The sequence below is a fragment of the Sinohyriopsis cumingii genome, chromosome 10 (genome assembly GCF_028554795.1).
Source record: "Sinohyriopsis cumingii isolate HCF-2022 chromosome 10, ASM2855479v2, whole genome shotgun sequence".
Classification (NCBI taxonomy): Eukaryota; Metazoa; Mollusca; class Bivalvia; order Unionida; family Unionidae; genus Sinohyriopsis; species Sinohyriopsis cumingii.
Window position 1 is genome coordinate 16,102,779 of NC_142970.1, and position 24,950 is coordinate 16,127,728.

Below are 24,950 nucleotides of genomic sequence, written 5' to 3' on the forward strand. Positions count from 1 at the left end.
AAATGGCCGCTCAAAATGACCTAATATTAGATAGTTCAGCATCAAAATATGAGAATGAAGAAGTACGTAGGGGTGACATCACATACAGAAGGAGACGGAGTCGATGATGAGATAATGTGTTTCACTCTGATCCCACGTTCTCTCCGAGCAGACGACTTTCCTGTCTTGTATAACCGGTAAAGTTGATGGAAGATAAAACGAAGCACTTACGTCTGAGAGGAGAGAAATAAAAAGACACAGTACTAATCAGGGGCATGATCAAGAATCTGGTGTTTCTAATCCATTAATGAAAATAAATTAAAAGCAAGGACATTCTTGACATGCACAATGAACTGCATTCTTGCACGAGACAAATGAGTCGGGGACAAAACGCATGCTCCACACTTGGTTTATATGCACGGAAAGTGGCAAAGAGCATGTGAATGGTACAAAAACATAGAGACAAAACAACAAAGAGCACGTGAATGGTACAAAAACTTAGAGACAAAACAATAAAGAGCACGTGAATGGTACAAAAGCATAGAGACAAAACAACAAAGAGCACGTGAATGGTACAAAAACGTAGAGACAAAACAACAAAGAGCACGTGAATGGTACAAAAACATAGAGACAAAACAACAAATAGCACGTGAATGGTACAAAATCTTAGAGACAAAACAACAAAGAGCACGTTAAAGCTTCAGTTACAACACCTGCACTTAAAAAATCTGGCAGTGAGCTTCATACCTCCAGGAAAACAAAAACGAACTGGCAATGAGCTTGATGCCTCTAGGAAAACAAAAACAAATTGGCAGTGAGGTTGATGCCTCCAAGAGAAAAAAAAGAAGCAAAAAACTGGCGGTGAACTTGATGTCTCTAGAAAAACAAAAACAAACGGAATAATACAAAATAGGAACAGAGGAGTATATGAACTAGGTCACGACGTCAGATACTGGAGACAGTTTCAAAGGAGATTAATCCAATTAATATTTAACAACTGCCATACGTTTCTATGTGCCATCCAAATAGGATTAAATTAAAGCTCAATATATAAATTATCTAAGCAATTATTCATATAAATGCAACATGGAGAAGATAATAATAGCAAATTTTAACTCAGAAGAAATTGTAAAAGGTACAGGATTTAATGTATGCTCTTACTAAACCTTATTACGATTTTAACTGAAAAGCAAAGATTTTAACAGACATATGACAAAGTCAAAATATACACAAATAAAAAAGAGGACACAAACATACACACACGTACATACATCCATACATTCTCTCTCTCTCTCTCTCTCTCTCTCTCTCTCTCTCTATATATATATATATATATATATATATATATATATATATATATATATATATATATATATATATATACAAGCACAGTTAAGGCTGTATAATTGATAAAGGATGTGCACGGAAGACAATAAATGAGAATATGGAAATAGACAAGGAATAAATAGCTAATAATAATTTAGCAAAATATCGAATGAAGGAATTGATATGAGTAAAAGTACTTTCTATTAACAATAGTGCAAACGAATATCGATAAAGAAAAGAAAACGAATGGGGCTAAAAGAGGCATGTGTGTGGATTTTTGATTCGTGTTTGCGACTTAAGATAGAGAAGGAACAAAGTATAGCCAAAGGGAAAGTAGGGAATATTATTCCAGCTCATACGAGAAATATACATGCCTCTAACAAACATATAATACCTCTAAAACTATAAATATTTTCATTCACCAAGGTAAGTTGAAGTCAAATTTGACAGGTGACACATTTCGATGTAACAAAGAACGAGCCGAGGGCAATATACCATGGGAAAGAAGTGAGGATGATGAGAGGCTCTGCCAAAGTGAGGAGGATTAGAAGCTATGCCGACGTGAGGAGCATTGTAAGCTATGCAGAAATGAGGAGGATTGGAATCTATGCCAAAGTGAAAGGAGTAGAATCTATGCCGAAGGGAAGAGGATTAGACGCTATGCCAAAGCGAAGAGGATTAGAAGCTATGCAGAAGTGAGGTAGACTAGAAGCTATGCCAAAGTAAGAAGAAGAACAATCTATGCAGAAGTGAAGAGGATTAGAAGCTATGCCAAAATGAGGAGGATTAGACGCTATGCCGATGTGAAGAGGATTTGAAGCTATGCCGAAGTGAGAAGGAGTAGAGTCTATGCCGAAGTGAAGAGGATTATAAGCTATTCCGAAGTGAGAAGGAGTAGAATCTGTGCCAAAGTAAAGATGATTAGAAGCTATGCCGAAGTGAGGAGGATTAGAAGCTATGCCGAAGTGAGGTGGATTAGAAGCTAAGCCATCGAGGCGCTACTCAAGATAGACAGACTGGTACTAGTCTCAGAAAAAGAGCTCAAAGAAACATATCTATACGACACCACAATATTGGGAGGGGGGGGGGCATGTACATCTACTTTCAAATGGGATTAAGACAAAGGCAAGCTGTACATGTACATAATATACAGAAACAACGTTTCTTTTTTTTCTAAATAAGGTTGTGCTTTTGCTCTTATATAGCGTTGGTCAAATAAGCATCTCGTATTATATTTGATCCGATAAAAACAGTCGATGATATTCGTATGAAAACATCGATTATATGCGTATAACAGCAATAGATGATATGCGTATGAAAGTAGTCGATACTATGCGTATTAAAGCAGTCGATGACATTCTTATGAAAGCTGTCGACGATATACGTATGAAAGCTGTCGATGATATTCGTATGTAAGCAGCCGATGATATGCGTATGAAAGCAGTCGATGATATTCGTATGTAAGCAGTCGATGATATTCGTATGTAAGCAGTCGATGATATGCGTATGAAAGCAGTCGATGATAACTGCAAACATGGAAGCTTAATAACACATGTATCACAGTCACGCGCATAGTTGAAAAGGACAAAAATAGATCGAGCCCTGTCAACGATCACTGAATTTATTTTCTAACTGGGAGAGGAAACCAGTCTAAAGATGTAATGCTTATGGAGGTAAGTACCAGTCTGAGATAAGCTAATAATGAGGGTAGAAAGAAATAAACATGGTAACAGAGATCTAAACAAGGATGGAAATAAATAAACATGGTAACAGAGATCTAAACAAGGATAGAAAGAAATAGACATGGTAACAGAGATCTAAACATTGATGGAAAGAAATAAACATGGTAACAGAGATCTAAACAAGGATAGAAAGAAATAAACATGGCAACAGAGATCTAAACAAGGATAGAAAGAAATAAACATGGTAACAGAGATCTAAACAAGGATGGAAAGAAATAAACATGGTAACAGAGATCTAAACAAGGATGGAAAGAAATAAACATGGTAACAGAGATCTAAACAATGATGGAAATAAATAAATATGGTAACAGAGATCTAAACAAGGATAGAAAGAAATAAACATGGTAACAGAGATCTAAACAAGGACAGAAAGAAATAAACATGGTAACAGAGATCTAAACAAGGATGGAAAGAAATAAACATGGTAACAGAGATCTAAACAAGGATGGAAAGAAATAAACATGGTAACAGAGATCTAAACAAGGATGGAAAGAAATAAACATGGTAACAGAGATCTAAACAATGATGGAAAGAAATAAACATGGTAACAGAGATCTAAACAAGGATAGAAAGAAATAAACATGGTAACAGAGATCTAAACAAGGATAGAAAGAAATAAACATGGTAACAGAGATCTAAACAAGGATAGAAAGAAATAAACATGGTAACAGAGATCTAAACAATGATGGAAAGAAATAAACATGGTAACATAGATCTAAACAATGATGGAAATAAATATGGTAACAGAGATCTAAACAAGGATGGAAAGAAATAAACATGGTAACAGAGATCTAAACAAGGATGGAAAGAAATAAACATGGTAACAGAGATCTAAACAAGGATAGAAAGAAATAAACATGGTAACAGAGATCTAAACAATGATGGAAATAAATAAATATGGTAACAGAGATCTAAACAAGGATGGAAAGAAATAAACATGGTAACAGAGAGCTAAACAAGGATGGAAAGAAATAAACATAGTAACAGAGATCTAAACAAGGATGGAAAGAAATAAACATGGTAACAGAGATCTAAACAAGGATGGAAAGAAATAAACATGGTAACAGAGATCTAAACAATGATGGAAATAAATAAATATGGTAACAGAGATCTAAACAAGGATGGAAAGAAATAAATATGGCAACAGAGATCTAAACAAGGATAGAAAGAAATAAACATGGTAACAGAGATCTAAACAATCATGGAACAGTAGTAAATAGGGCCACCATAGGGACAATGGGAATTAGCATTAGAGACCCCCCCGGGCCACTATAGGGACAATGGAAATTTAACATGGAGAAAAACGCTGGGCCACTCTAGGGACAATGGGAATTTAACATGGGGAATAGAGTTTGGGCTTGTCTAGGGACAATGGGAATTGAACTTGAGGAATAGAGTTTGGGCTTGTCTAGGGACAAGGGGAATTGAACATGGGATTTTTTTTTTTAAATTTTTAAAAAAAGGGGTAGGCAATTGAAAATTCATTCTCTTTTCGAGAAATATGGGTGGCCCTGAAAAGGGCCTTTGGGTTTATGTTAATGTATCCATTAACATAAAGGGCACCGCATTGGTCTTCTTCTTGTCCTTAGGCTGCGTCTCACTGTTGGCCCGTAAATCAGGACTCTTTTGAGGCATCCTTGTCTTTTTACGTAGATCCTACGTATCCACAGACTGGTGTCTGTCCTGTGGACAACGGTCCACTTGGATCGGACATACATGGATATGTCCGTCCGGAACATCATGGAAGACACAAGCGTAGAAGATTGCACATCGGTCCACATCTTGAAGCGACGAGAACAGGTGAATCAATGCAGTGAACTGCGCTTATTTATAGGTAGAGGAAGGATTGAAACGGATTGAGTTCATTCACCAATCCGAACACGCGTTACAAAATTCAGTCAGCCCGCATCCAATCCGAAGAGAGCAGTCTGTGACGTCATGTAGTCTATATAGATTCGCTAGCGCTTGTGTGCAGTCAATCTATGCGACAGTGATTCAACATGACGGAAATTCAGAAAACGATCCATTGGGGTGCACAAACAGGGGAGACTGCCCAAGGGAACCCGGACTTACTTTCAGAAGAGGTGAAATGGGATTTTGTGGATTTTCTCTCCTCGCAAGAATTTGTTCCGGAACCTTCGTTACCTTCTTCATTACCGCAAGTGGAGAATTTTAGACAGAAACAGAAAGAAGAATTGGAGAAATTTATACAACGACAAAAGGAAGCAGAACAAGCTTTTCTCCTACAGCAACAGGAGCAAGAGGAAGAGGTAAGAAAACAACAACAGCAACAACAGCAAGAAGAAGTAGCAGCAAAGAAACAAGAGGGTGAAAATCAAACGGTCACGGAACTGTTGGACATTTTCGCGGAGTTAAGAAGTCTGAAACAAATGTATCAGACTTCATTATTACGACCGAAGAGAACACGACCTTCCCGAGCTAAACACGTCAACCCTGTGACTAAGCCTACCGTACCACCCTTAGTGATTTCAACCCAATCATCATCAACATTACGCAGTCCAGAAGTAGGCCTTGGCAAAGGCTTAAGGCAGTTAAAGTTGATTGCTTAAACTCACCCCTACACCATAAAGAAAAAAAGGCCCTTTTCAGGGCCAGCCACATTTCTCGAAAAGAAATACAATTTCAATTTGCCAATAACTCAAAAAAAAAAATAGTAAACAGCCCATTTTACCCTTATAGTACGTGTCTTTGTATGAGTGCGTGAGTGTACGTTCTTATTTTAAAATCAAAACTCAAAGACACTTAACTTATATCATTAATTTATTCTTTTATCCATTGTTACAATCCAATTCACAATTCACAACACATAACTTTAATAAAAAGTTCATTGACTTCTTCTTCCTTCTTCTTTAGTCTCTCTGTTTTTTAAATTTCTTCACCGTCTTTTCCTCATTTTCTTCCCTTCTTCTTTTCTTCTCCTGTTTCTTTGCCTCTTGTAAATAGAATTGTCTTCTTTCTTCCTCTTCTTCCTCTGAAGAATCCCTCTCTTCTTCTGAAGAATCCTTCTTTTCTTCTGACTCCTCTTGTTTCCTTTTTGGGCAATCTGGAGACCAATGTCCTTTTTCTTTACAATAATAACAGGTATCTTGACTTTTGTCTTTTTTAGTCCCCGTTTTTTTTTCTTTTTTGACGGTCTGGACACTCTGAAGACCAATGCCCTTTCTTCTGACAGATATAGCAAGTATCTTGACTTTTATCTCGAAAGGAAGGAGAGTAGTCCGTGGGCTGGTCTGAAGAGAATTTTCTAATGACCCCTCGCAAAGCTCTGATGAAACGTTCCATCTGGGTAGTCTCTTCCATCGTTGTGCTCGGTTTGAGAGTGAAATGAATAGTGAAAGGACAAGACACACACCCCTTTTATATACGATGGTTTGTCATGACTATAAATTAGTCTATGGTGTTTAAACTTGAGTCATTTGACGTTTTGCACTCAAGATGAAACGATCCTATTCATTCGAGAAGAAAGAAGAAGAAGAAGAAAGTAAGAGGCAGAAACGTGATCTATCGCCTCGTACCAGGGCTGAAATCTTGGCACAAATTCATGCCAGTGATTTTGAAGAGGACATGAGTGAACCAGAATTTGAAACCTCTTAACTAAGTTCACCACCCTTAGTCAACCCTGAAAAATACTATTCGATTTGAGAGACGGAAAAGCGCTCCTCTAGAAAATTTAGAACCACGGCTTACACCTACACAGTGAAGTTTAAAGATTTCAAAGCTGACGTACCATTGGAGAAAGCAGAAGGGTTCATCACCGAGATGTGGGATTCTTTGCTCACCGCACTCAAGCGACAATGTCAACCCAAAGAAGACGATCGCTTGACACTATCCATAGATCACGACAGCTTGAAATCTCCTGTTTGGATCGAGTTTAGCAGACCCGCAGAACTAACCCCTTCCAAAGTCAGGGACAAGATTCAACACGTACAACAATCTAATGATCAGTTTGACATCACCGATGGTAAAGCCACACTGAAAATGGCCCACGTCTCTCCTCCTCAAGGGACTGGACGCAAAAAGATGTTATTGGTGGACGATCTTCGCAGCACCAAAAAGAGTCTCGTCCAAATTAACAACCCTCAAGACCAGATGTGTTTAGCCCGTGCCATCGTGGTGGGACGAACCTATGCCAACAAGAACGACACGGTAGAATGGAAAAGAACCTGGGAGAACATTCGAAAATCGAACCGAACCAAACAACGAAACGAAGCAGAACTCCTGTTGCAACAAGCTGGCCTGTCCAAAGACACACCCTGTGGCATTCCTGAGATGCAAAAATTGCAAGATGCCCTAGCTCCACGCTACACCTTGAAAGTTCACCCTCAAGAAGTGCGTGGGCCTCTGTTGTTTCGAGGCCAAGATTTTAAGGACGGAAAATACATTCATGTTTATTATCACGATGACCATTTCGATACCATTACCAGTATCACCGGATTCCTGCGATACAGATATTACTGTGAGAAATGTGACCGTGGTTATAATAATCGAGAGCAACACAAGCATTGTGGAATGAAATGCCCAGGATGTTTGGCCTCTCCACCCTGTCTGAGCGAAGAACCAGTGCCTTGTTCAACTTGTCTGCGCACGTTTGTCAGCCCTACCTGTTACCAACAACATTTGAAAACACAAGGTTCACAGAAGAAATGTGCTTGTCAACTCCTGAAAATGTGCCCTACCTGTGGACAAGGCATATGTACCAATACTGCCAAGGCACACGTATGTCGAGGAAAGAAAAAATGTCACATTTGTCACCACATCGTGGACTTGGAACACCAATGCTACGTGCAAAAATACCAACCCCCACCAGAGAAAGAGGACGGTCACAAGAAGAAAGGCAATTTCATCTTGTTCGATTTCGAATGCATGCAAGAGACCGGCATTCACATTCCTAATTTCTGCGTGGCTCATCGAGCGTGCGAGAAGTGCATTCAAGAACCTATCTTCAGTCATTGCCCTCACTGCAACAAGATTCCTGGAGGGCGTGAAAAAATCTTTCGGGGACCGAACAAGTTAGCCGATTTTGCCCAATGGGTTTTAGACCCCATCAACAAGACGTGGAGCCAAAAGGACATCGAACGTTACGGAGATTCTCATCGTCATGCCACGGTGATGGCTCACAATTTCTCCGGATACGATGGACAGTTTCTTTTGAGGTTCTATACGGAACATGGCACCGAGCGTCCTAAAGTGACTTTGAACGGAGCCAAAATCATTTTCATGCAAGTGGGACAAGTACAGTTTAAAGATTCGATGAGTTACTTGGCCATGCCTTTGAGCCGAATGCCTAAAACGTTTGGAATGACAGAAATGGCTAAAGGGTACTTTCCACACTTTTTCTATATGGAAGCCAATCGACACGCCGTTCTACCCCATTTACCTGAGGCTCACTATTACGACCCCGACAACATGCGTACCGAACAACGAGAAGCTTTCTACGCTTGGTACCAGGCTCACGCCTCCGACCCTTTCGACTTTCAGGAAGAAATGTTAAAGTATTGTCGTTCCGACGTGGACATTTTACGACGTTGCTGTGGAAAATTTCGAGAACTGTTCATGGAACAAGGAGGGGTCGATCCTTTGAAAGAAGCTTGCACCATTGCCAAAGCGTGTTCCTTAGTGTACAGACAACGATTCATGCCTGAAAACACCGTAGCTGTCATCAATCCTCAAACGACCCACTATGTCAAACGTCAATACTCGGTCAAAGCCCTACGCTGGTTACATTAGTTGTGCGACAAGGAAGACAAATGGATTCAGCATGCCCGCAACGGAGGGGGCGAAAAGACCATCGGAACGCATTCGGTCGATGGTTGGGACTTAGAAAACCCCAAGATCGTGTACGAGTTTACGGGTTGCTTATTTCACGGATGTCCCGTCTGTTACCCTGACCGTGGCACTAAAAATCAGTTTTTACAACGGACCATGGAAGACTTGTACCAGGACACTTGTCAGCGACGCCTAAAGTTAGAACTGGAAGGATACCAAGTGGTGGAAATGTGGGAACACGAGTACGATCACCGTATGAAAACCGATCCCGAGTTTAAACGCCTCGTGGAAAGTTACCAGTTCATGGACCCGCTGAACCCGAGGGATAGTTTGTACGGAGGAAGGACCAATGCCACCTGTTTGCTGTACCAAGCCGACGAAGAGAAAGGAGAAGAAATCAAATACTTGGACGTGTGTTCGCTGTATCCCTACGTGTGCAAATATTGTCGCTTTCCTGTAGGGCACCCGCAATTGCTGACGGAACACATCGACCTGAAAAACATTCGACAATACGAAGGTTTGATCAAGTGTAAAGTTTTGCCTCCCACGAACCTATACCATCCCGTCTTACCTCACCATTGTCAAGGCAAACTGATGTTTCCCTTGTGCCGTACTTGTGCCGAAACGTGCAACCAGGACCAACCTTGCCATCACAGCCAGGAAGAACGTGCCTTGACGGGAACCTGGGTCAGCGTAGAATTGTTCAAAGCTCTGGACATGGGATACCAACTGTTAGAAGTGTACGAAATTTGCCACTTTCCTATGACACAACAGTACCACAAGGGTGATCCCAGTCAGAAAGGCATTTTCGCTGACTACGTGGATGCCTTTTTGAAACTGAAACAAGAAGCCAGCGGCTATCCTTCCTGGTGTCACACTCCCGAAGACCAAATACAATTCAAAGAGAAATACTATGAACAAGAAGGCATCTCTTTAGACCACATCGAGAAAAACGAAGGCAGGCGATCGTTTGCCAAAGTGATGTTAAATTGCTTGTGGGGTAAAATGGCACAACGACCGTGTTTACCCAAGACGGAATATTTGACAGAACCTTCCCGCTACTTCCAGATGATTCACGACAAAACCAAATACATGAAACACGTGGACGTCGTTCGCGAGGATTTGATCTTGGTCAATTACGAAGAAGATCTGGACTTTGTACAAGACGACCCTTTTGGAAATGTCATCATTGCGGCTTACGTGACAGCTCATGCTCGCTTAAAATTGTACGAAGCTTTAGAACTGTTAGGAGAACGTGTCCTGTACTTTGACACCGACAGTTGCATTTACATCCATCACCCGAGTCAACAGCACCCTGACATCGAAGGAGACCGTTTAGGACCCTGGACAGACGAGCATCCCGACGACAAGATTCTAAGTTTCGTCAGTGGTGGCCCCAAAAATTACGGCTACGAATACCGGGACAAACAAGGAGAAGTGCACACGACGTGCAAAGTGAAAGGACTGACTCTGAATCATCGTACCAGTCGTGTGGTCAACTTTGGGGTATTGAAAGAAGCCTTGCAATCGGGAGAGGATGGAAACTTTAAAGTGACCACCTATCAACCTAACAAGATTGTACGTTTACCCACTCACCACATCGTCAGTCGACCCTTGGAAATAGTCTATCAAATCGTGTACCAGAAGCGAGTGCGACTTCCCAATCATTTCACCTTACCGTATGGACACGTTGGTATAAAACATTGGTTGTAAGAGGATAGTCACCCACCAGAAAGATGACTTCGCCAGAGCAAGAATCGAGTGAGAAACCCGATGAGAACTCCAAGTTCAAACCCTACCATTTTCCAGTCTTCTTACCTGACTATTGTGATTGTGCCCGTCGATTGGACACGTTTCAGAAATGGCCTACGGATAGGGAAGGATTACCTTCTTCGCATGTTTTAGCTAGAACAGGATTTGTCTACTTGGGACCTGAGTCAGGATTGGGATACGAGGTACAGTGTTTCGCTTGCGGACTGAAGTTACGAATGGATCTATGTATCTATAAAGATTCAGCTATTCTGGAACATACTCGATGGTCTCCGCACTGCCCTTACCTTTCTATGGCCTTTCCACCCATCACACTACGGTACAATGTTGACGGTACCTTAGAGACGGTACCTTCCAGAACAGGACATAAAAAACGTAAAAAAGGAAAGATGTACAAGCTGGAGACTGCATTGCGACTAGTATAAAAAGGGGGCTATGGTCAAGATCGATAGTTCATTGTGACTACCAAGACCGAGCGAACAAGATGAATACGTTCAGAGAAACACAGAACAAGTTGTTTAGAAAGGCACAATTCAAGTGTGAGGCTTCGGAAGTGGAATGCGATTGTGAGCCTTGCGATGGGTACGATGCTGTACGTTGTGACCTTAGCGATGCCGTAAAGCATCATGGGAACTTTAGTGTCACTACCCCTATCATGGAAAGTGATGCTGTGCGTGTCAAACCTGAGGGATGCGAAAGCGATGCCGCTCGTCCTCTTGGACATTTTACTGGGTTTCGTTTTAAAGGGGAATGTTCACCTTCACGTCTACCACCCTACGGATGTCATCCAGCCCTGAGCAAACTCCTGTTCATGTCACCCAACCCTCATCGAAACGAACCTGTGAAAAACGAATATTCGTTTCCTGTGCGTTTGTCGGAATACTGCGACTTTGAAAATCGTCTTCAATCGTTCAAAGGAAAATGGCCTAAGTATCTGGGAGGCCCGACCCCCGAAGCCAGAGCCGGATTTTTCTACTTGGGCGAAGGAGATAAAGTCAAGTGCTTCAGTTGCGGTGTGTCACTTCACCACTGGGAACCGCAAGATTCGGCCTACGTAGAACATGCTCGATGGTCACCGAATTGTCATTACTTACCCTTAGTGGGACCGAGACATTGAAGTAACTTACCATAATCTGTTCATGGATACTTTACAAGAGAACATTCGTGCTTTGCCTGTGGAGTTGAGAGAACGCATTTACCGAGAGCTGGTGAAAATACAAGTGAAACGTAAAGAACAATTGCATCCGTTACGTCACCGGTGTTTGAACCACTGGTACCTGAAGGCTATACAAGGACTGATTCAATTGAAAGTGTTCCATTGGACAGACATTGATCAACGATCCCCTGGTTTTAAAAAGGATTGGTTTGTTATGGACGATTCTATCTACTACATCATTGTAAACTTATTGCATCGAATTCCAGAGGAAGAGGTAACGAATTACCAACATCTTGAACACAATGCCAACTTAGTGAAAGAGGAAACTTCTGAACGAATTGTAATGTGTAGATTAGTGACTAAACGATTTAAATTCGACACTGAAGTAAAACCATGTTTGTGTAAAGAGTACATTTCTTGTGTCAGACCAAAGAGGATTTAGTATGACCTATTCATGGATACTTTGCTAGAGAACATTCGTGCTTTGCCTGTGGAGTTGAGAGAACGCATTTACCGAGAACTGATCAAAATACAAGTGAAACGCAAACGCAAAGTTATTCAACCGTTTTTAAATTATGCTCTGTTGCAAAGTACAAGAAGACTGATTATGAGTGGATATTACATTAGGCACAAAGTTAAACGAGGCTATTGGCCACCAACCAACGATTCCAAAAACAGTGTATATACTTATGGATACGTTACAAGAGAACATTTTGGGCTTGCCTGAGGAGTTGAGAGAAAGGATTTACCCAGAGTTGTATTGCTTCCGAAACAAAGAGACTATAAAATCAGGCTGCCATGCCACGGCTTATGTCACAAGTGATTGAACAGATTCCGTGGAAGGAACTCAATGACCATATTCAAACCGTAGATCATTACCATCGATTATTACAAGAACTGTATCCATTCAATTTGGGACGACAAGTGGTGTGTGTCTTAGTGACTTGTTTTCTGGGATTTCGTTTACCAGCCGATTCTTTGTGGACTCTTTACGATCAGTACTTACCACCCCAATGGCCTTAAATGGTCACGAAAAACTCCTTTTGCTCAAAGCCTTGCGTTTTCATCTGGATACTTCTCGACCTCAACAGGAAAAAAAGATTCGTCAACTTTTAGCTACCCAAGACGTGTATGACGATGTGTGTGTAGCTTGTGACTTACATCCCCATTGGACAGATGTCCGTGCCTGGAAAGAATGGGATTTTGAGGCTTGGACCCAAGAAGTGGCCCAGTATGCACGAGAGTTGTTCAAGGAAAAAAGTTACTTTTCAACCCGTGTTAGTGACGGTGCCAGAAGAACCCGTCATCCAGGACGGAACTGTCGTTGACAGGCCTGAAAGACCCTTTCGGGAAGACACTTGTGTGACCTTACTACCCCCTACTATAGAACTGGTTAGAACATTACCCAAAACATGTGGTTGTACAGACACTTGTGTTTATTCCACGTTAATGGTTATCATGTGCCTTTTATCCTTGTACTTAAGCCTTTGGCTTTTATGTATTTTTGTCTTTCGTATTCATGTTTGAAAAAAAAACATTTAATAAACGTGTTCTGAAAAAAGTATATAAACTCTTGTCTTGTTTGTTTTCGTGTCACAAGTGACATTCCTCACACTATGGCTACCTCTGCTGTCTCTGCTCCCTCTTCCTCTACTGTCAAAGTCATCGACGAACACTTAGATCGTGCCAGTTGGGAGGCTTTGTATCTTCGCCATCCCTTTAACATGCTCATTGCTGGACCTAGCGGTTCAGGCAAAACCGAATTCGTCAAACGTTTGATCGAACATAAACATCATTTGATCGATCGGCCCCCTCAGCGGATCGTGTGGTGTTACAAAGAGTGGCAATAGGCGTACAGCCTCTTGCGAGAAAGTCAAGGCGATTCCATCGTGTTTGTGGAAGGCATTCCTAAAGAAGACGACGGCATCGTCTCTGACTCCCGTCAAACCCATTTGGTCATTTTCGACGACATGTTAGGAGAAGACGAAGAAGAAATTAAACTGTGGTTCACGCGCAAAGGGCATCACCGTAATGCCAGTGTCGTTTACATCACCCAAAATTTGTTTCAACAAAGTAAAGCCCATCGCACCATCAGTCTCAATGCGCATTACGTGGTCTTGTTTAAAAGCCCTCGAGATAAATCGCAAGTGCAAGTCTTAGCCAAACAGTTAGGAACGCCTTGGCTGACTCAGGCGTACGACGATGCCACTCAAACGCCACACGCGTATTTACTCGTCGATTTGAAACCTACGACCCCCGAGGATTTGCGATTTCGTACCCACTTGTTTCACCACTGGTGTCAAGACGGAGGGCCTGTCCTGTACACGTCTCCGTCCTCGACTTAATTTCACTCCACATAAAAAAATCTATAAAAACCTCAGACCCTTTTCCGTCTGTCTCACACAGTGTGAACATGACGTCCCTTCAGTCGCATCTTCCCGTCAAATTGATTCGTGCCTTGTATGGCATCAGTCGAGAAAAAAATCCACAAATACGAGCTCGTGTCTTAGAAGCTAGTCTCAAAGAAGTCTTACGATGGTTCACGGTGACGGCACGTCAAATACTCCAAGGAATCATTCAGATTCCTCATCAAACCAAACGCTTTTTCGATCGAAACAAAGTCGCTTTGGTCCAACTGGCCGATCCCCGCATCGACACTCAAACCAAAAAACAAATCATTTTGAAACCTGGAGGGAGCGGTACTCTAGGAGGGGTCATCATTCGCTCTCTCTTAAGATGGGATCCTAATGCCCCCAAAGTTATACCCAAGAAAAAAGTCCAACGAAGCCCCAAGAAGAAAAAGAAAAAGACCAGGTCCCCAAGGAGAACTTCTCCAGTGGCGGGACCCTCCTCTGATCAGACACCACCACCCCGGAAAAAGAAAAGAAGCCCCCAGAAAAAGAAACAGAGGAAAAGTCCCCAGAAAAAGAAAAGCCCACAGAAGAAAACTAGTCGCAAGAGAGGCACTTCGGCCAGGACGCAACTTTACACTCGCAAACCACGACCTGCCACGGCAGTGACACGGTCACCGGCAGCCTCACGTTCATCCACTTCTCCATTAATGACACGAAGAACTGAAGAGTACCTGGAGACGTTGATCACACCAAGAACATCTCCGTTGATGACCCCAAAAAGAACTTCCCCAATGGCAGGACCGTCCAATTTAGCGGCAGTGGCTGCTGCTCACAAAGTACCTTCTCCCAAAATCAAAGTCTATGAAAGATCGGGCATGTTACAAAGTTTACTGGATTTGTCCAAGCAAGAACTGGCTCGATTTAGTCCGTTGCGAACCCCTGCACGACGTGTCATGCCTGTCCTCAAACTGATACGACGTAAAGACAATCAGTGGCGACGCGTTCCAGTATAAAAAAGACCTGTGACCAAGTCGGGGGTATCAGTGTTTTTTGGTGCTCCTGAAGACTCAAAGATGTCACCCTCCAGAAAACCCCAAGGAAAGAAAAGAAAAGGACTACCACCACGTTTAGTCAAACATGGGGACCTGTTATCTGTCCTGTCCAAAGCTTCTCCACCTCTACGAAAAAAACTCATTCAATCGGCCTCCAAAGAGGTCATAGATACCGTGTGCGAATGTTGTTTGAACGTCTTGAAAGGCACGATCCCTTTGTCCAAACACCAGAAACAATGCTTAAGCAAACATCGTCACGTTCTTCGCCAAATGGTTCGAAAGAAAATTCCCATTCGTCAAAAGAAGAAGATGTTGGTCCAACGTGGAGGCATTTTACCCCTCTTGTTAGGCCCCATACTGAAAGGAGTCTTGGGAACCATGTTGGGAGGACTGGTGGGAGCAAGATAAAAAGGCCCTCAGAAGTCCCAAGATCTCAGAATCGACCCTTGACAACCCCATGGAAGGACGAAAACTAGCTTTAGTGCCTTACAAACGATGGATGGAATACCATCGGTGGCAAGAACAACGCACCCCGCATTTACCTCCCAATCCCAATTTGAGCGAGATGTCCCAGTTACAACACGAATTGCAGTCCTTGATGGATCGCCAAGATTTGTCCGAAACAGAAAAATCGCAAAAGTACGGTCAACTTTTGCAACGACTGCAACTCTTTCACCAGAAAGCTTTAGACGAAACAGCTCTACCCACTCTGAAAGATTTTAAGACCTTGATGAAAAGTCCAGCACCATCACCAGTACCAGTACCAGTCCCACCACTACCAGTGACCAAGACAGAAAAAGGAGAAGAAGAAGAAGAAGGGTTTCAAACTCCACCAGAAAAAGTACGCAAGTTAACAACACCACCTACCTCCAGAATTGGATGGATTAAAAAGATGATGGCCACCCCTTCTTTATCACAAGAGAAAAAGAAAGTGAAGACAGAAGTGAAGACAGAAGTGAAACAAGAACCGATATCCCCCGCTCAGATATCCTCCTCTTCAACACCTATTGCCGGTCGCACACGCAAAGCATTGCAATCCAAGAAAGTACCCGAAGAGAAAAAGAGTAGCATCCTCCATGAGTGGGTGTCTTATTAACACACAAACACAAAAAAATGGAAAAAGTCTTAGCCAGCATTTACTACGATCCCTCCCATCCTGCAGGTTACGCAGGAGTTCAAAAATTGTATCGTGCTGCCAAAAGTCGACTGAAAAGTCTCCGTTTACCTCAAGTGCAACGATGGTTACAAGAACAAGCTACCTACACTTTACACAAACCCATTCGACGCAAGTTTGCCAGAAGTCGCACCCGAGTGGAAGGCATCGATCATCAATGGCAAGCCGATTTAGCCGATGTCTCTCATTTGGCCAGCTACAATCGTGGCTACAAATATTTGTTTTGTGTCATCGACGTCTTTTCCAAATTTGCCTGGGTCGTGCCCTTGACTTCCAAATCCAGCAACGAGTTAGAGCGAGCCCTGCAACGGGTGTTGAAACAAAGCGGTCGTCACCCTCTTCGATGGCAAACGGACAAAGGCACCGAATTTCTGAACCAAGCTTTCCAAAAAGAATTAAAGAAACGTGACATTCATTTTTTTACCACCGAGAATCCCGAAACCAAAGCCAGCATCGTGGAACGTTTTCAACGCACTTTGAAAGAACGCATGTGGAAATATTTTACGCATCACCACACTCTGAAGTACATCGACATCTTACCGCACCTGGTGCAAGCGTACAACCAATCTTACCATCGAAGCATCGGACGTGCCCCGCAAGACGTGACTCCCGAGAACGAAGTGTTGGTGTTTGAGCGCCTGTTTGGTACGTCCCCGACGAGGGCTGTCCCCAAGAAAAGTGGAGAGTTGGCCGTAGGAGATTGGGTGCGCATCGGCAAAACCAAACGCACTTTCGACAAAGGTTACTTACCTAACTGGACGACCGAATTGTTTCGCGTCACTGGACGAGTGCATGGCCGTCATCCTGCCGTCTATAAATTGGAAGACATGAACGGAGAAGTGCTCAAAGGAACGTTTTATTTGCCCGAGTTACAACGTGTGACAAAAAAAGAAGACGACGTGCACGACATCGAAAGCATTCTCGAACGCAGAACCCGTAAAGTGGGCAAACGACGTGTCAAAGAAGTGAAAGTACGTTGGAAAGGATATCCACCCAGTTTTGATACTTGGATCGACGCTTCGCAAGTCATCGACTATAAAAAGAAGTGACCATCATGCCCTTTCACACAGCAGACGCAGCTACGTCGACCACTCCTTCTTCACCTAGTTCTTCTGTGCAAGATTTACAAAAACAACCCTTGTGGGTGTGGTGTGGAGAACGTGTGCCTAAAACGCAAATCGTCTTTTTCTGCCAAATCTTCGTGGTGTATTGTGTCATCGGGGCAGCCATTGCCAATTTGAGTTTGCAACAAGGAGACAAACAATTGTGGACCATTTTATTGAGCAGCTGCATCGGTTAACTGCTTCCCAATCCCTCCCTGAAATTCTCCTCGAACGGGAACCTTGTGTCCAGTGCCAGTGTCAGTCACCACTCCAACCACAATCAGAACCCCATTTTAGACGGAGACACGCCTCTGACGTCCACTAACCCCTCGGAGAGCCACAGAACTCTGGAATTATGAGTCACGAAAACCAATTTTACTTAACCTTACCCAGTGACAGTTCCATGGAGGTGTTTCCCCACAACACGTTGTGCTGTTACACGGCCAAATTACCTCAAGCCATCCCCTTAGATCACGAAGCCCATTGGGAAGTGGCTTTAGTAGAAATGATTCACCCGACCCAAGTCCTCAATGTCCTTCCCAATCAAAATAAATTTGATGTGGAAGTTTATGACGAGCTAGTGCAAAAGTGGATGGATGACAATAGCAAATATGACAAGAAAACCCGTTTGCAAAATCAAAAGTACACCACCTATCACTTGTTTATTCCCCCAGGCTATTATTTTAGTGGTCAACATTTGGTCAGCACCATAGCTACCAGGTTTAATTGCGTGTTTCTGAAAGCTTTGGAAAGTGCCAATAGAGGTATCGTCACCCTGGAGTACCACAAAACAGCTCGTCGCTTTCTGATAAAATTTCCTGAGGGGCGTAAAATGATGTCTTTCTTATTTTGTCCTGAATTGTTTGACATGTTGGGCGGAGACATGGAGCTGAGGAAGAAAGTAGAACAAAAACCCGAATTACCAATCATTGCCGACAACGAGACTTTTGCCAAGTATTTTCGTACCCCGGTAGAACTGAACCAAGGACTGAATTTGATGTTTGTGTACTCCGATGTGGTGGAGTACAACGTGGTGGGACACACCTCCGTGCCGTTACTGCGTGTCATTCCTTTCAAAGTGGATTCTGCCGCAAACGCTGACGAGGAAGGCGGAAACACTTACCACGTCCACCGCGAATTTGTCCATCCTCACTATTTGCCTGTCAGCAAGTCGTATTTGGACACGGTCAACATTACTATAAAAGGAGATTTGGGACAAAATATTACATTCACCAAAGGAAAAGTCATGGTGAAACTCCATTTTCGAAAACGGTTCTCTCACGATTCGTAAGTCATGTATCCAGTGTACCGAGGGGTTGCTCGACAGCGAGGACACGGTTTAGGAGATATGTTAAAATCGGCCTTTCGTTCGGTGGCCCCTGTGTTGAAACCGATGGTGACACGCGGATTGCACGCCTTGAAAGATGCGGCACTGACGCAAGGCAAAGAATTTCTCCAAAATGTCATCATCGACAAACAAAACCCTAAAGAAGCCTTCATGAGGGCAGGTAAAAATGTCTTGTTACAAACGGGCAAAGACATTTTGGGCCGACGAGACACACCTATAAATGCCCTGCACGCTACCGAATCAGGCATTCAGCAAGGACAAGGCAGAAAGAGACGACGAAGAAAACATCCTTTCACCAGACTGCAAGCGAGAAAGGCCAAGAAAAGAAGAAGAACCGTTCGAGACTTAGACGTTTTCGATTATTGAGACACAGCAGCAAAAAAAAAAAATGATGCACCGAGAGTCTTGCGCTTGTTCCAAGACGGAACTGGATCTGTTTGCCATGCCCTCCACCATGATGACCATGCAAGAATCCCGGTGGGTGGAATTTCACCCCGTCTCCTCATTGACAGCCTCAGCTCCCATCGAGTTTGAAATCAAAGGACAACCCGAAGATTACGTCGATCTGAATAGCAGTTACTTGTACTTGAAAGTCAAAGTTGTCGATGAGGATAATTCGCCCCTAGAAAAGAATGAGGTAATAGCTCCCGTCAACAATTTCATGCATTCTTTGTTCAGTGGAGTGGACTTGTACTTGAATAACAAACTAGTCAGTAGTAGCATGGATACTTACCCTTATCGAGCGTACCTGGAAAATCTCTTGACGTGCGGAATAGACGAAAAGAACACTCATCTCAATGCCTGTGTGCTATGGGAAGCTGACGAAACAGGCCAGTTTGAAACATTCGAAATTGATGGAACCAAAAGACCAAACAATGACGGATTTGTAGAACGAAGAAACAGAATCAAAGATGGACATAGTTTAGAACTAATGGATCGTTTGCATTTGGACATGTGGTTACAAGAGAAATATTTGCTGAACGGGGTGAATGTTCGCCTGAGACTGAATCGTAGCAGTGCCGCTTTCCATTTGATAGGTACTGACGTTTGCAAAACTGTTATCGAGGAAGCCAGGCTCTACGTACGACGCGTGGAAGTGTTACCTAAAGTGGGTAACGACATCAGTCAAACATTGAGCAGAACGACCGCCAAGTATCCCATACGACGCGTGGAAGTGAAAACCTTCATCATTCCCAAGGGACAGCGATCCATGATCGAAGATCATCTGTTCCAAGGACAATTACTCAAACGTTTGATCCTTGGTATCGTCGAGAATGAAGCCTTCAACGGAGCTTTGGTTAAAAATCCTTTCTTCTTTCAACACTTTGGCGTGTCCAAGATCGAAGTCAGTCGCGATGGCAAGACCTTGTGTACCCGACCTTTCGAACCTGACTTTGAGAAGAAGAATTACTTGAGATCGTACTTGTCCCTGTACGAAGCCACCGGACAGTTAGGAACCAACATCAGTCATGGTATTACGTACGACGATTATGCAGGAGGCTATGCTTTGTGGGCTTTCGATTTCACTCCTGACCAAGGCAGCGACGAGGGACATTTCCACCCTATAAAATCCGGCCAGATTCGTGTGGAAATTCAGTTTGCAAACCGAGACCCTGATGTAACGGTGAACGTCATCCTGTATGCAGAATTCGATAATACCATAGAAATCAACAGTTTGAGAGAAGTCATTCTAGATTACTAGAAGTCATGGAAGACTGTTATCCCTCTTTACTTAGTGGAGAAACTTTGGACATGAAATGTGAGGAGACTGTGGAAGAAGAAGTGATCATGATGAAATCGAGATGGCCAGAACAAGAAGCCCATTTAGTCTCCTGTTTTGCCAAACACTTGGTCGAAAAAATGACGGAATTGATCAAGAAAAATTGCTATGGATGTCAAAACGATCATCCCAGTCAAATTCAACACGATAAATGCCTGATGTTGAGTCAAGAAGAAAAATTGGACGAGTATCTGGACGAGGCTTGGAGTCTCATCTCGGACAAAGAGGTGTTGCATCAGTTGTATAAAGACTTGCGTGAACATTCTTGTCCACCATTAACCACTCAAGAGATCCATCGTATCGAAGCTCTCCTCAATCAGAGTGAGGAAACGAAACGAAGAAACGGCTATTTGTCAGACATTTTCAAGCAAAAAGTCAGGATCGAATTGACGACGTATTATTACCTGTGAAGAAGAACAAAAAAACACACAAATCAATGGATACCTGGGAACTTTATTACCTTTTGAACCACAGTTCGTATACGGCTTCTTGGAATCCTGTCGTCTGTGCTAAAGATGAACTCCCTCATCGCAAACCTCAAGACCATCTAGCTTACGTGATCAACACGGACGACAGTCATCTCCCAGGAACCCACTGGGTAGCCGTTTACTTTCCTCAAGAAGGATGTGTGGAATATTTCGATTCGTATGGATTGCCCCCTTTGGAAGACGATATCATTGACTTTATGAGAAGAAATGCTCAAACCACCCGATTCAATAATGTGAAATTACAAGGCACAGATTCCTTGGTGTGTGGACAGTACTGTGTGTATTTTCTGCATCATCGCAGCCTGGGCTATTCCTTAGAACATTTAGTGACTCATTTTGATCCTCGTTCTTCTTCTAGAAACGATGTGAAAGTAGATCGATGGTTTTGTGACCATTATGCTTATCTTTTGTCTCAAGCTAGGAAACGTAGTGTCCATCAATGGCCTAATGACTTCCAACAGTGGAAATCACAATTTCATTCACAACGTTGTCAGCCCTGTTTAAAGTAAACTGTCAATTGAGAAAAAATGTTTGGTATTTGAAAAAAATGTTTGATGTTATCATGTTGGATTATTGTTAAAAAATGTTAAAGTTGTTGGTTAGTGTTAAGTGATTTTTGAATAAAAAATGTTGTGTTTTGAAAAAAAATGCCTTTGTGGTTTGTTTAGCTATAAGAATGTTGGATTCATGCTCTTTAATTTCTTACTATCCCTCTCATGACACTCATTGAACGTTGCGACTCGAAAACCGTGTGGGGGATGTTTTCCTTCACGTCCGCGCTTTGACTTTAAGAACCGGGGTTGTTTCCAGTCTAACCATCCATTGTTGACTCATCCTCCTACAAAGATGTGCTCCAAACTAGCTAAGCTCAACGAAGCCTACGTGAAATTGCATAGGGTCAGACACAGTCTGATACCGAAGCCAGAAGAAATAGAGAATGTGAGAATGCTAAAAGTCACTGAAGACCTGAGAGAAGAGCTCTTTAGAGAAGAAGTGAACAGGGAGAAAGAAGAATGGACAGAGAAGTACAGACTTCAGCAACAGCAGCAACAACAACAGCAGCAGCAACCTGAACCTGACAGAGGCTTTGTCGATTGTCGTATCGACACCAAAGAATTCTTCTTCTCTTTCCGAAGAAGCAGGCCTATCGCCAGAAAGTCTATCCTCAGAGGACATCGCATTCTTAGAAACTAAAAAAGATTGCCATAGCAAACAAACAAAACAGCCCTTTTCAGGGCTACCCAATACTCTAGAAAAGAAATAGCCATCAATTTGCCAATGTGTAGGTAGAGTAGTGTGAATATAAACACTAACTCTTTTTTTAAAAAATGTGAGGGTATGTGTTTGTGTGTTTGTGTATAAGATTGTGTGTTTGTAACTGCTCAACTACGTTGGTGAGGATAGTAGATTAAAATAGTGTCTTTTTTTTTTGGTGTTTGAGGTGTATATTTTGGGTTAGATTGGATTGCTTTGCGTATGTGAATAGTCTATTGAAGTGATTCATGAAAAAATTTTTAGAATAGGAATGGGTAGCATAAAAAAGTGAGTGAGTGTTTCTTTTAGGTCCGCGCGTTGTTTCTTTGGTCATGATCTAGGTAAGATCAATTTTATGTTTTTAGGGGGATGTTTTCCTTCACGTCCGCACTTTCACTATAAATTGAAACTCGCTGGGCAGTCTAGCTACCCTTGTTGACTGATCATCACAAGAATGAATAGCAGAATAAGCAAACTTCTTGAACTACAGATAGATCTGGAATATGTCAGGCGCCTGTTAAATGAACTGGCCGCGGAGGCTATAGTAGAAGAGGAAAGAATAAAGAAGGAAGAGGAGGAGAGAAGACAGAGGGAAGAGGAGGAAAAGAAAATAGGAGAGAGGATGTCGTACAATATTCCCGAGACAGAGGATTGGGGTGTTGAAGCGAATCATCCTCCCTCTGCGCTCCCCAGAAGAAAGGTGAAAGGAGACTGGGGAAGAAGATGCGTGTGTGGCGCCAGGCCAGGAAGGTGCCATCATTAGATAGGTGCATCTGGAGTTAAAAAAAAAACAGCCCTTTTAAGGGCTACCCAATACTCAAGAAAAGAAATAACAATCAATTTGCCAATGTGTGTAGGTAGAGTAGTGTGAATATAAACACTGACTCTTTTTTAAAAATGTGAGGGTATGTGATTGTGTGTTAGTGTTTGTAAGAGCTCTGGTATGTTTGTGTGAATAGTAGATTATGGGTTTCTTAGCGTATGTGGAGAGTATAGTTTGGGTTTTATTATATGAAATGAGAAAAGTGGGGATGTTTTCCTTCACGTACGCGTTGTTTGGTCATGATCTAGGAAAGATCAATTTTATGTTTTTAGGGGGATGTTTTCCATCACGTCCGCGCTTTCACTATAAGAACCCACAAAGTTTGATGTTGGAACCATTCTAAGGAATAACTGAGACAAAATGACTCAAGTATCAGTTCTATTTAATCTATTGCGAGACATCTATTTCTTGATAATGGATGTAGAATATGTTTTAGGAAGAATAGAAGAGGAATGGAGGCATGGAGATATGAAAGACTTTGTAACGAGTCAAGTTCAAGGCCTAAAGACAGCAAGAGATATCATAGCAGGGATGATTGAAGAAGAAGTCAATAAGTCAAGAGGCTTCATTAACCCACCTTACTTCAGAGTGGGAAGTTTGAAGGAAGCACTGGATAATGTCATCAAAGTCAGGTGGTTCCTAGAAAAAATATTGTACTGGACAGAGTGGAGGAATGTAAAATGGGGATTGGAAAAGGTGAAGAAAGGGGAAGATCTGATGAGAAAAGTAATGGAGGAAGAAGTAGAGAAGATTAAAGAGAAATGGAGGGAAGAAAGAAAAGATGTGGAAAACAAAAAGAAACAGGCAGAGTTTGAGAGGTTGAATCAGAATTGGATAAATGTTCAGGAAAAGTTTAGAGCTCTAGGTCATCCTGACTGGATGCCAGAAAAGGAGAAAAAGAAGACAGGAATAGTGACAAAAGTGAGAAGATGGTTGAAGAAGTGGAAGTGTTAGAAGAAACCCAAAGGCCCTTTTCAGGGCCAGCCATATTTCTCGAAAAGAGAATGACTTTTCAATTGCCTACCCCTTTTCTTAAAAATTTAAAAAAAAAAAATCCCATGTTCAATTCCCCTTGTCCCTAGACAAGCCCAAACTCTATTCCTCATGTTCAATTCCCATTGTCCCTAGACAAACCCAAACTCTATTCCCCATGTTAAATTCCCATTGTCCCTAGAGTGGCCCAGCGTTTTTCTCCATGTTAAATTTCCATTGTCCCTATAGTGGCCCGGGGGGGAGGGGCTGTAATGCTAATTCCCATTGTCCCTATGGTGGCCCTATTTACTACTTGGAACTAAATAAATATGGTAACAGAGATCTAAACAAGGATGGAAAGAAATAAACATGGTAACAGAGATCTAAACAAGGATAGAAAGAAATAAACATGGTAACAGACATCTAAACAATGATGGAAATAAATAAATATGGCAACAGAAATCTAAAAATGATGTTTCAACCAAAACTAAGGATGAAACCCATTCAAAGTTACAGTTTCCTTTTAAAACATTCTGTTTGATTATATATATTTAATTATAATGCCCTCAAAGCATGTCGGGAAAGGTACAATACGTATACAGAACCCAACTGACTTTGAACAAGGGGGGGGGGGGTAGAGGCACCTCATAAGTCTGTCAGTTTTCCAAAGCTAGAAATCTGCTGGTGTCCACACACATAACCGAATCAGACGTTTATATACAATAACAAAGGAAGGTATGTGGTTTGGATTATAGTTGTCCGATCATTGTCTTTCAACTTTGTCTTTCGAATAAATATGAAACGTACACCGATAGCCTGCCTTTCGATCAGCACGATATTGG